Below are 12346 nucleotides of genomic sequence, written 5' to 3'. Positions count from 1 at the left end.
GGGTATTGGGCCTGGTAGTTAAGATACCTGCTGCAGTGCTTGTTTTTTTTTTTTTTTTAATTGAAGAGTTTCTTTTTATTTATTTATTTATTTATTTTGACAGGCAGAGTGGACAGTGAGAGAGAGAGACAGAGAAAGGTCTTCCTTTGCCGTTGGTTCACCCTCCAATGGCCGCCGCGGCAGGCGCGCTGCAGCCGGCGCACCGCGCTGATCCAATGGCAGGAGCCAGGTGCTTCTCCTGGTCTCCCATGGGGTGCAGGGCCCAAGCACTTGGGCCATCCTCCACTGCACTCCCGGGCCACAGCAGAGAGCTGGCCTGCAAGAGGGGCAACCGGGACAGAACCCGGCGCCCCGACCGGGACTAGAACCCGGTGTGCCGGCGCCGCAGGCGGAGGATTAGCCTAGTGAGCAGCGGCACTGGCCAGTGCTTGGGTTTAATACCTGGCTTCAGCACCTGACTCTAGCTTCCTGCTAATGCAGACCGGGCAAGGCACTGGTGATGGCCCAACTACCTGGAGCCCTGCCACTTTTGTGGGAGACCTGGCTTGAGTTCTCAGCTCCTGACTTTCACCTGGCCCAGCCCAGGCCATTGCAGGGATTTGGGAGTGAATCCATGGATAGGAAACTTCTGTCTTTCTCTCTCCCTCCCTCTCTCTCTCTCCATCTTTGTCTCTCACTCTATGCCTCTAAAATGAATAAATATAAACATGCTTAAAGGAATCAAAGGATCTAGGAGAAGCACTGACATCATCTGCTACAAACTTAACCTTAAAATATGTTAGAATTTAAATGTCTCAATAATGAGAAAACAAATGTCACCTTTAGCAGGGCAGCACGCAGGCTGTGAATCTCAGCTTGGATCCATTTCAGAAAACCAACCAGGCAAAAGTGGGATTCTATTCCATAATTCCTGACGAATGAACCAAAAGTAGCTTTGAATGCTACAAATTACATCTCAAAACACATGACCACTGATGTCATAAATAAGAGTATCAACTGTTAAATCAACAACAGAAGTCACTGTGTATTTTCTCCCCATGTAAGACATCTGTCCTTAATGTGTTGTACTATGAGAATTAATGATAAAGCTAGTCTTCAAACAGTACTTTATACTTTGTATGTCTGTATGGGTACAAACTGTTGAAATATTTACTTAGTATATACTAAGTTGATCTTCTGTATGTAAAGACAATTGAAAATGAATCTTAATGAAGAATGGGATGAGAGAGGGAGTAGGAGGTGGGGTAGTTTAGGGGCGGGAGGGCGTGTATGGAGGGAAACACTGTTATAATCCAAAAGTTGTCTTATGAAATTTATATTTATTAAATAAAAGCCTCCTATAAAAAATGACAGGGGTTGGGGGGGGCGGAAGAAGGTGTAGCTGGGACCCAAACCAGCACCTAGGTGGGATGCTGGCACTGCAGGCAGCAGCTTTACCCGCTACGCCACAGTGCCAGCCCCTAAATAAATAAATCTTAAAAAAAAAAAAAAACACATGGGAATGGGTTGAAAAAGTACATTGAGTTTTATATTCAGTTCTTAACTATGTGAGTTCAATTTCCCCTCTGGTGAATAATTACAGTACTCACAAATCTGGACTAATATCAGAACTAATAACATCAATTAAAAATACTGCACCCACATGGGAGACCAGGAGAAGCACCTGGCTCCTGGCTTCGGATCAGCACGGTGCGCTGGCCGCAGCGCACTGGCTGCAGCAGCCATTGGGGGGGTGGTGAACCAATGGAAAAAGGAAGACCTTTCTCTCTGTCTCTGTCTCTCTCTCTCACTGTCCACTCTGCCTGTCAAAAAAAAAAAAAAAAAACACATAAGGAAATAATTCATAAGACACTCTTGAATTTAAAAATATATAAATATTATTCTATTTGAAAGGCAGAGACAGGCAGGCAAATGAAGATCTCCCATTCACTGGTTCATTCCCTTTTTTCTTCCTTTTTTTTAAAGTATTTATTTATTTATTTGGGAGTCAAAGTTACACAGAGAGAGAGAGATCTTCCATCTGCTGGTTCATTCCCCAACTGGCCACAATGGCCAGAGCTGTGCAGATCCAAAGCCAGGAGCCAGGAGCTTCCACCGAGTCTCCCACATGAGTGCAGGGGCCCAAGGACTTGGGCCATCTTCCACTGCTTTCCCAGGCCATAGCAGAGAGCTGGGTTGGAAGTGGAGCAGCCAGCACGGGAACTGGTGCTCATATGGGATGCCAGCACTGCAGGCTGTGGCTTTATCCACTACACTACAGCGCTAGCCCCAACTGGTTCATTTCCTAAATGTCTGCGAGGACTAGAGCTCTCCAGATCAAAGCCAGAACCTGGGAACTTAATCCAAATTTTCAATGTGGGTAGCAGGGATTCAACTAATTGAACTACCACCTGCTGCTTCCCACAGTGCACAGTATAGGGAAGCTGGTATGGGGGATGAGACTATATTCAAACCTAGACACTCCAGTATGGATATGGTGTTCCAGGCAACATCTTAACAAGCATGTCAAACATGTGCCTATGACTCATATTGTTATAAGAATTTGCATAAAGTAAAACCAGTATTATAGCTGATAATTTCCCGGGATACAACTACTAATGTATAATACAGAACACCAAAAACATGTAAACTATTTCATAATATCTAAAAGATTTTTTTAAATATATATTTATTTTATTTGAAATTCAGATTTATAGAGAGAGGGAGACACAGAGAGAGAGATCTTCCATCTGCTGCTTCACTACCAAGATGGCCCCAAAGGCCAGGGCTGAATGAGGCTGAAGACAGAAGCCAGGAACTTTATCCATTCTCCCACATGGATGGCAGGGGTCCAAACATTGGACCGTCTTCTGCTGCTTTTCCCAGGCCATTAGCAGGGGGTGAAATGGAAGTGGAACAATCAGGACATGAACCAGTACCTGTATGGAGGTGGTGGCTTTACTCACTATGCCACAAACACCAGCCTCCCAAAATACCATTTCAAATCAATGAGGGAAAGAATAAATTATCCAATATCTAACAAATAGTGGACCAATCTGGAGGAAAAAAAGTAGTTAGATCCCTGACTCACACCATTTACAAAAATAAATTTCAGATGAGTGGAAGATATTGATGTTTAAAAGAAAATTCCATAGGAGAATATTTGTATAAGCTTTAAATGCAAAAAGCCTTGCTTAACAGGACTTAACTTGCCTGAAAAGTTCAAGAAACATAGGAAAACTTAATTGACAAATCATTTAATTGATTTATCACCACAAGTATTATGGTAGAAACGATTTAGAAAGAGATGATGTGAAAATTTTCAAAGTAACTCTTTGTTTCTCTTTATTTTTTGTTTCAGGAACAAAAAGCTTATCTTTGTGATCTCCCATCACACTTTCTACATAATTAACCTATGAACTACATATTCAGAATCATAGGAAAATAGGCTGAAAGGAGACTTGAAAAATCCTGTCAGTCCAAGTGCCTCTTTCCACAGAGAACACTGACTCCCAGAGAAACAGTGGTTGTCCCAGCCCACAGAACCTGGTATTGTTTGGACATGAACTTGACGTCACTGGGGCCTTGTGTCAGCTTTTGTCCATGAACTTTTGTAGGAGTCCAGACAGGCCTAGGAACTAATTCAGGTGGGAAAGCAATCAAGAATTACCGTCATCTCCAATATCTACAAGGGACTGGTTCCAGGATCCCCATGGACACTAAAAATTGCAGAAATTTCAACTATCTTCTATAAAATGGTATAATATTTGTATATATCCTATGCACACCTTTTTATGCATAATTTAACTCATCTCTAGATTAATTATATAACACCAAATACAATATAAATGATATGTAAACAATTGTAACACAATATTGTATAGGCAATGACAAGAAAAAAGTCTTAACAAGTTCAGTACAGACACCATTTTTTTCTTAACGTATTCAATCTGCAACAGGTGAATCCACAGTTGCAGAACTCACAAATATGGACAAGCTAACTCTATATGGTTTCAGTTAAATTTCACAGAATATTAGCTACACCAAGAAAAAAGCATAGCAGACATCCTATTGTAAATTTATTAACAATTTAGCTATCTGCACTTTCACCCACAGTACCTCACTGAGAACACACGGAACTGGTTTATGGGCTCTGTTTGTGCCTGCGACACTCATGGAATCCCAGAGAATGAGCCCAAACCCTCACATGACTTTGTTTTCCAGCTGAACCCCCAGCTACCTGGACTCCACTCTCAGTGCTTTGTAATTTAATTAATTTGGGCATCAATATCTTTTCCATACTGATAAGACAATCACCATCTCCTATCCTATACTCCTTCGTATCCTCTCATCAATGGTGGAATCACATCTTTCACGAAAAGCACGTGAGAAGACAAAACAGCCCTGGGTCTGGGTCAGCTGCTAGTTCTGATGCTGGTTTAGCAAGAAACCACATTGATGAGAACCTCTGGTCTGTCTTTGGCCCCATCAGCAAGATGGAAGAGAAAGCAGCCAACCTTCAGCCAATGAGGACAGCAGCATTTATTGAAGACTTCCTAGCTTCTGCTCTCTCCTTTCTTTCCTTCCTTGATGTCGTTCTTTTGTTTATCTTTTCCCTCCTTCTCCACGTTTATTGACCGTCTACTCCATGCCAGGTGTGATGACAAGCCCTGGGGCTGCAACAGGACATCATTTATGCCTTAGAAGATCTTACAGTCTTAATCTTTCTACAAGATCAAATGGTGTCAGGCACAAACCCTAATCCTGAAAAAATCACCAGCACCTTTCACTGTTGTTGATATCCTGCTACAATGTTCATGGCAAAATGCCCCGTGAGATCTGACCACCTTCAAACCTAAGGCACTCTTTTTTCTTAGTTTGGATTCCTCCCAAAGCCTCTCCTGTTATAAGGATTTGGGCATATGGTTTAATAAGCCCCAGGAAATGCAGTAAGAAAGTGATTATTTGAAATAGGAAAAGTAAGATAGCCATACACAAGGCATTAATAAGTAGGAAATCATTGCAAGAAAGTGGAGCTGAATTACCTGGAGAGTTCTGAGAGTTTATTGAATGCACCTCAGAATTGTTCCACCAAGAAACAAGGAATCCAGGAGAGTTATCTGACAATTCCTATTCTTTATTGGAAGATGATCAACTCTTGAGGGATTTAGTTCTTTGAAGAACTCCCAGAGCATGGAGCCCAAGTGCTCTCCTCTGGCTGCTTTTTGATGGCATCTGCTACAGCAACGTAGAAGAGAAAAGAAAATGGATAGATTAGCAGAAGTAAGATCTGATCTCATCCTTGCTAAGCTTATGAGAATAAACACGTGAGTGTGTGTGTGTGTGTGTGTGCTGTGGTTTGGGTGTGTCTCCAGAATTCATGTGTTGGAAACTTAATCCCTGCAGTCATGTGGCTCTATTATAAGAGCAGCTCCTTGGCTTACTTGCTCATCTGGCCACATGGTGCCCTCTACTCTGTTGTGACACAGGTAGAAGCTCCTCACCAAATTCCAGAGCCACACTCTAGACTTTCCAGCCCCCTGAGCCATGAATTACATGAAACTCTGCTCCTTTGAAATTTCCCAGTTTAGGGTATTCAGTTTTACCAACAAAATAGTCAGGAACATAATCCTAAAATAATTTCAACTCTGTCCACGTAAGGACTGTGAATTGAGTACCTGCCATGATGAACACAGTTTTCAACACTGGTGGCTTAGGGATGACTCACAGAGTCACTGACCTCATGAAGCTTACAGTCTAGAACAAAAAAGTGCCAAATAGGCAGTGCTGTCCATTCCCTACCTAGACTTGCTTGATGCCCCATCAGTTTATGGATAGAGGCTAGACTTCGGACTTTGAACCCACTTTGCCTGGTTTTTGTATTCAAAAGTGACATCTCAGATTTTAAAAAAGCTTCCAACCAGTTTGTAACTGCCAAGTGGAACACACAACAGCCTGTCAAGCTGCTTCTTGGTGTCATTTAGATTTCCAGGTACTTCGTTGTAGAGATTAAATATGGAGTGATTTGGTACGCACTACGCATTTGTGTCTGCCACTTCTTTTTTAGTCTCATTACTGAAGTCTTCAGTGCTTCTGATGTGCTTTTTCTCTAGAGTTCCAACATGTTCTTCCCAACCCCATAAGTGCTAGACCAAAGCTTATCAAATTGACTTCTAAGGGTGACACCTGCTGATCTTGCCTTGTCACTCTTATTGTGTCATTTGCATTTTGATTGCATATCACACAGACATTTAGCACCTAACAGACCTCTTAAAAGAGACCCACTCTGCCTTGCTCATATCTGCCCCTGGTATGGCAATAGGAGAAGAGGGATTGGGTAGCATTGGAAATAGACGATGACCTCTCCTTAGCATAGCAGGTTTCAGATAAGAAATGGCATATATTCATAGACACTGTTATTCACCCTTCTGAGCCATGATAGTAGCTTCCTATTCATCTCCCTGCCTCCTCCCTCTCTGAGCACTTTCAGAATAAATCCAAAGTCCTTCCTTGTCAGGGCCTACAAGTTCCTATATGAAATGGCCTGTCCATCTCTCTGACTAGTAGCACTGTTTCCATTCCTCATTCTGCTCCAGCCAGCCCCTAAAGAGAAGCACGTTGCCAACCCAAAGTCTTTGCACTTATTGGTTCCTCTATCTGGAATGTTACCCACTCTTTGCTTCATCCTGGTCTCTGCTCAAATACCAGGTCATCTGAGAGATCTTCATTTGCCTGTAGTAGAGAGCATCTCCCCTTCCACTTCTTAATCTGCACTGAATTCTGTGTTCTCCCATAGCAATGAGACCTTGTTTTTTTCCTTAGTTTATGTTATTGTTTGTTTCCTCCAACCAGAATGTATGTACCAGCGATTTTGTGACCTTTGTTCACTGACTTTTCACCAGCACCTAGATCAGGGCAAGACCATCAGTAGATATTTGGTTATTAATAATAATAATAATTTAATGAATATATATGTGTTAAAAGGAGCTGAACTTGTGACTTGAATATTAAGTATTTTCATATGAAAATTCATTCTACCAATAAAGATACCACACTTGTTGCTTTAGTGTCATAGAATTTTAAGGCAATCCTGGTAAATGCAATTATTCAAATAATGTTTTGGTGGGAAATGACTAATCTTCTTGGTCGTCAGAGAGCTGCCAATGACAACAGTAACAAGATACCATTACTGACTAAGATTTTTCAGTTATTTTAAGCATTGATGTTGGAAAGGCTAGCACTAGGATGGGAGGGAACTGAGCACTGAATTATACGACTGCTGGTCAGAGTGTGGACACATTCAATTACATAAATAGTCAATCCAGAGAGTATTCAAAGATTCATGTAAAAATGCACATTTGGAAAAAACTGTGCATAGATTTCGAAATTGTCTTTGTGCCAAAATAAACTCACATTAAACACACGATAATGTGTCTAAACAGGATCTAGTGTGAGAAACTGAGAAGGGTGAGACATCAACTTGAAATTAGTCCCTATCAGAGCAACATGATTTCTGCAAAAACTGAAACAAATGCAAATATCGTATTGATGGTGAAGCTTGGGTGGAAAAATGGTGAAATCATTGACGCTTTACTAAAAGTTTAGGACACAATACCCCAAAGAACTCATCAGTCTACAAATGGATAGCTCATTTTCAAAAGGTACAAGAAGCAATCATTTGACCTTATAGTTATGCCACCTGAGAAGACCACATCTCAGAATACATGCGTTATGGGTTCAAATCTCAGCTTCACTCCTGATTTCAACTTCCTGTAAGGTAAACTCTGAGAGGCATCAGGTAATGGTTCAAACAGATCCTTTGCCACAATCTGGAAGACCCACATTGAGTTTCTGGCTCATAGTTTTGGCCTGACCCAGCCCTGGCAGTTTGCAGGTATTTAGGAAGTAAACCAGTAAGTGGAACCTCTCTCTCTCTCTCTCTCTCTATATATATATATATATATAATATAAAAATATATAATTTATATTATAATTATTATATATTATATTATATATTACAAATAAAATGAAAATAAATAAAATATTCTGAAAGAAGAAAGGGACAGGATAATGTCAAAGATGAAGCTTATAGCATATTATCGACATCAATTTGCAACAAAAATTAATCAAGTTTGTGCCCTACTTGAACAAATGAACTATGAATGGCAGAAACAATGACCAGACCAATACCCCCAATATCTTAATTGGTCCAGCTTACATAATTCTTACTGAAAAATGAAGGTGGAACAAATTTTCTGTTCAATGATGCCAAAACTATTGTGTCTAGATCAACAGCAGACAAGAGGAGAATTTTCTTTTTTTTTTTAAGATATTTATTTATTTATTTGAAAGGCAGAGTTATAGAGAGAGACAGAGAGAGAGATCTTCCATCCACTGGTTTACTTCCCAAATGGCTGTAACAGCCAGGGCTGGGCAAAGCTGAAGCCAAGATCCTGGAGTTCCATCTGGTTCTCCCATGTGGATGTCAGGAGCCCAAGCACTTGGGCTGTCTTCCACTGCTTTCCCAGGTGCATTAGCAGGGGATTGGAAGTGGCACAGCTGGGACTTGAAATGATGCCCATGTGGGATGCTGTTATCATAAGTAGTGGTCTGCTATACCACAATGCCAGCCCCTAGAAGAGAGCTGTCAATGGAAAATTTAAACATGTGGTATCAAGATCCTAAAGTATTTCTTCAGTTCATCAAGAAATGAGATATTGCTTTAGCAGTATGATCCTGAAGACAGAGCACAATCAGAGCAATGGCTACCAAGAGGCGCAAGTGGTCGAGTCAAAGCAACAGTGGGTTGGTCAAAAGCAAAAGTTCATGGCAACAGGGATGCTCACAATGTTTTTCTTGCTAACTTTCTGGAGAGCCAACGATTGATAATAGCTGCTTATCAGAGAGTGTTTTGAAAAAACTTAGACAAAACTTGAACAGAAAAATGCTTCGGAAATTTCTCCATAGGGTGCTTCTCAACCATGGCAATCCATCACAATGCTCTAGCTCATCCTTGTCATTGAACAAGGGCAGATGTTCCTTTTGTAAGCTTTCTCTTGTGAGAGCTTCCATGGGAAATTATTAGCTTCCATGGGAAATTATTATCACCTTACAGTCTGATTTGGCTCCTCTGGTTTCTTTTTTTCCCTACTCTCTCTTTTTTTAAAAATCTATTTGTTTATTTTGAAAGTCATTTTTACAAAGAGGGACAGAGAGACAGAGAACAAATCGTCCATCTGCTGGTTCCCTCTAAAGATGGCTGCAATGTCCAGGACTGGACCAGGGAAAACCAATAGCCAGAAGTTTCTTCCACGTCTCCAATGTAGATGACAGGGACCCAGGTACTTCAGCCATCATCCGCTGCTTTCCCAAGCCATTAGAAGGGAGCTGGATTAGAAATGGAGCAGCCAGTGCCCATATGGGATACCAGTGTCTCATGTGATGGCTTTATCCACTATGCGACAATGCTGGACCTTTTTCCCTAAGCTTAAGTCATCTTTAAATTGCCCTAATTTTCTTCAGTTAAAAATGTAAAAAAATGCTGGGTTTCATAGTTAAATTTTCAGCACTCTTGGTTCTTTACGAATGGACTAAATGGCTATTACCATCATTTACTGAAGTGTCTTGAGTGTCCGCATTTGACTCTCAGCTCTACCCATAATGCCAGCTTCCTGTTAATGCTCATCCTGGGAGGTGGAAGATTATGGCTTGAGTAGTAGAGTCCTTGTCACCCACATGGGAGAACCTGATGAGTTCCTGACTCGTGGCTTCGGCCTGGTCCTTTCCTGGCCGTTGTAGGCATTTGGAAAGTGAACTAATGGATAGGACATCTGTCTGTCTGCCTCTCTGTTTCTCTCTCTCTTTCTCTCTGCTTTTCTTCCTTTCAAATATATTAAAATAAATAAGTAATTTCTAAAGCGTCTTGAAATTTTTACTTTTCATTTTTAGCTCCTAATTCCATTTTCTACAAATCTTTTAAAGTCCCCTTTTGTGCACCAAAAAACCTTAGAATATGCAGATTTGATATGTGACATCTGAAAAACATTTATTGGTGTGGGAATCTCACAGTAACTGTTTTTTTTACATACAAACAAAATAAAAGAGAGGCTGGCACTGTGGCGTAGTGACTACGTCTCTGCTTGCAGTGTCAGTATCCTGTGGCACTACGTTCCTGTTCCATCTATAGTGCCCAACTATGTGGGCACTAGTTCCTGTCCCATCTGCTCTGCTCCTGGTCTAGCTCCCTGCTGATGTGTCTGGGAAAGCAATAGAAGATGGTCCAAGTCCCTGCACCTATGTGGGAGACCCAGAAGAGGCTTCTGGCTCCTGGCTCCTGGCTCCTGGCTTCAACCTGGCCCAGCCCTGGCCACTGTGGCCATCTGGAGAGTGAACCAGCAGGCAGAAGATATTTCTCTCTCTCTCTCTCCTTTTCTCTCTGTATTTCTGCCTTTCAAATAAATAAATAAAATCTTAAAAAAAAGCAGTTTCTCCATAAGGATGTATAGTTTTCTGAGCCAATAAAGGTATATATTTTTTCATAGCCAAAAAAATTTTTTTCAAGGAGATATAAATTCACAGAGGTGACCAACTGCTGGTGTGTACATAGACTGAACATATGGCAGAAGGCCCAATCCTCCAGTGGGCTGGGTCTCATATTTCTCAGGGTGTGCTAAGGGTCTGGAGATAGGAGAGGAAGTAGGTAGAGGTGAGTTTCTTCTTACAGGTTTTTCGTGGGCTTTCAAACTTGGAAAAGAATTCAGAGGGTGGGGTGGGGAAGACTACAGGGTGTAGGACTGAACTGGTCTCTGGAAAGAATGCAGGAGTTTCTGAGTCCATCAGGGAATTTGATTTACTTTCAGGCAAGAAACTAAAATGGCTGAGGCTTACGTCCTTGTTCCATCAATCCTGACTCTGAGTATAGAAAAGGAGATAGGACACTGGTTTCTGTCTGGCTACTTCCTGCTGATATACGGCATTGGTGTGGGATGGGGTATCTACACTCTGGATCAGATTGATTGAAGAAGGGCAGTCTTGTGTTGTGTTTGGGATACAGCAGACATTTGTTCCTGTAAGAACATTTGAAATATGTTAATTATACATGGTAGAAATAAGAGCACCACGATTATGAGGATAAAAGTAGATATTAGAAACATTGCCATGGCGGAAAAGAAAGCCGAAATGAGGCAAGGTCATCTTGGGAATATATTTCATTAGCGTGTTTTTTGATGCATTCTATCCCTTCTCTTACCACACCCGACTCACTGGTGTAAAAGCAGCATTCTTCAGCTAAAAAGAGACGAAGTCTCCCCCTCTGAGCGGTGAGGAGGTCTAATCCCTGGTGGGTCTGGAGAACTACTGCTGCTACTGAATCCACCTGATCCTGTAGATGAGACGGTCATTATGTGTTCTTTGAGAGGTAGGGACAAGATTTCAGTTTTACACACCTTGTCTACAGAAATGACCCGTTTGGCCTTTCCTGTTCCAATTCCTGCCAACATCAGCAAGGAGGGGAGCCCAAAATCCCTCTTGACATGATGGGGTAGAGGGATGGGAAATAGAGATTAGTCTAGGGTATAGGACAAAGGCAGAAATAGGAAGGCTAGAGTACAAGTCCTGGCCAGCGCTGCGGCTCACTAGGCTAATCCTCCACCTGCGGCGCCAGCACCCCGGGTTCTAGTCCCAGTTGGGGCGCCAGATTCGGTCCCGGTTGTTCCTCTTCCAATCCAGCTCTCTGCTGTGGCCTGGGAGTGGAAATAGGATTCAAGTTCTTGGGCCCCCGCACCCGCATGGGAGACCAGGAGGAAGCACCTGGCTCCTGGCTTCAGATCGGTGCAGATGGTGGCCGTGGCGGCCATTTTGGGGGTGAACCAATGGAAGGAAGACCTTTCCCTCTTTCTCTCTCTCTCTCTCTGCCTGTCAAAAAAAAAAAAAAAGAGTACAAGTCCTGCCAATTAGTGGGAAGATAAATGTATGGCTGGTTGTCACAGAGAAAGAATGCTCCTGTTTTGTTGGTGTGTCTGGCCTGCTTCTAGTCCTGGAACCCCTCATTTCCTCCCTCCCTGATGGAAATCCTGGCTGCTCTCAGGGGCTAGGATGATAACCACTCTGGCTTTTTTCAAGTAAATTAGGGGTGACGTAGGAAACCATGATCAAGACAGGGTTCCAAGGGTCAGCACTGTGGCATAGTAGGCTAAGCTTCTGCCTTGGCACCTGCGTCCCATGTGGGCACCAGTTTCTGTCCCAGCTGCTCCTCTTCTGATCGAGCTCTCTGCTGTGGCCTGGGAAAGCAGTGGAAGATGGCCCAAGTTCTTGACCTTTGCACCCATGTAGGAGGCCTGGAAGAAGTTCCTGGCTCCTGGTTTCAGCT

The 12346-nt window shown here is 42.3% G+C and overlaps 1 long non-coding RNA gene across 1 annotated transcript in view; it reads left to right on the top strand.

Annotated features, from left to right (window-relative positions):
- Positions 1-6977, top strand: part of LOC103350366 (uncharacterized) — a 48941-nt gene extending 41964 nt beyond the window's left edge. Inside the window, exon 4 of the long non-coding RNA XR_011388400.1 lies at positions 3341-6977. This is a non-coding gene — a long non-coding RNA (uncharacterized lncRNA). The remainder of the gene's footprint in view (positions 1-3340) is intronic.
- The last annotated feature ends 5369 nt before the right edge of the window (positions 6978-12346 follow it).

This window comes from Oryctolagus cuniculus, chromosome 4, assembly GCF_964237555.1.
Source record: "Oryctolagus cuniculus chromosome 4, mOryCun1.1, whole genome shotgun sequence".
NCBI lineage: Eukaryota > Metazoa > Chordata > Mammalia > Lagomorpha > Leporidae > Oryctolagus > Oryctolagus cuniculus.
Note: the sequence above shows the minus strand (reverse complement) of the source record. Positions and strands in the feature narration are given on the sequence as shown.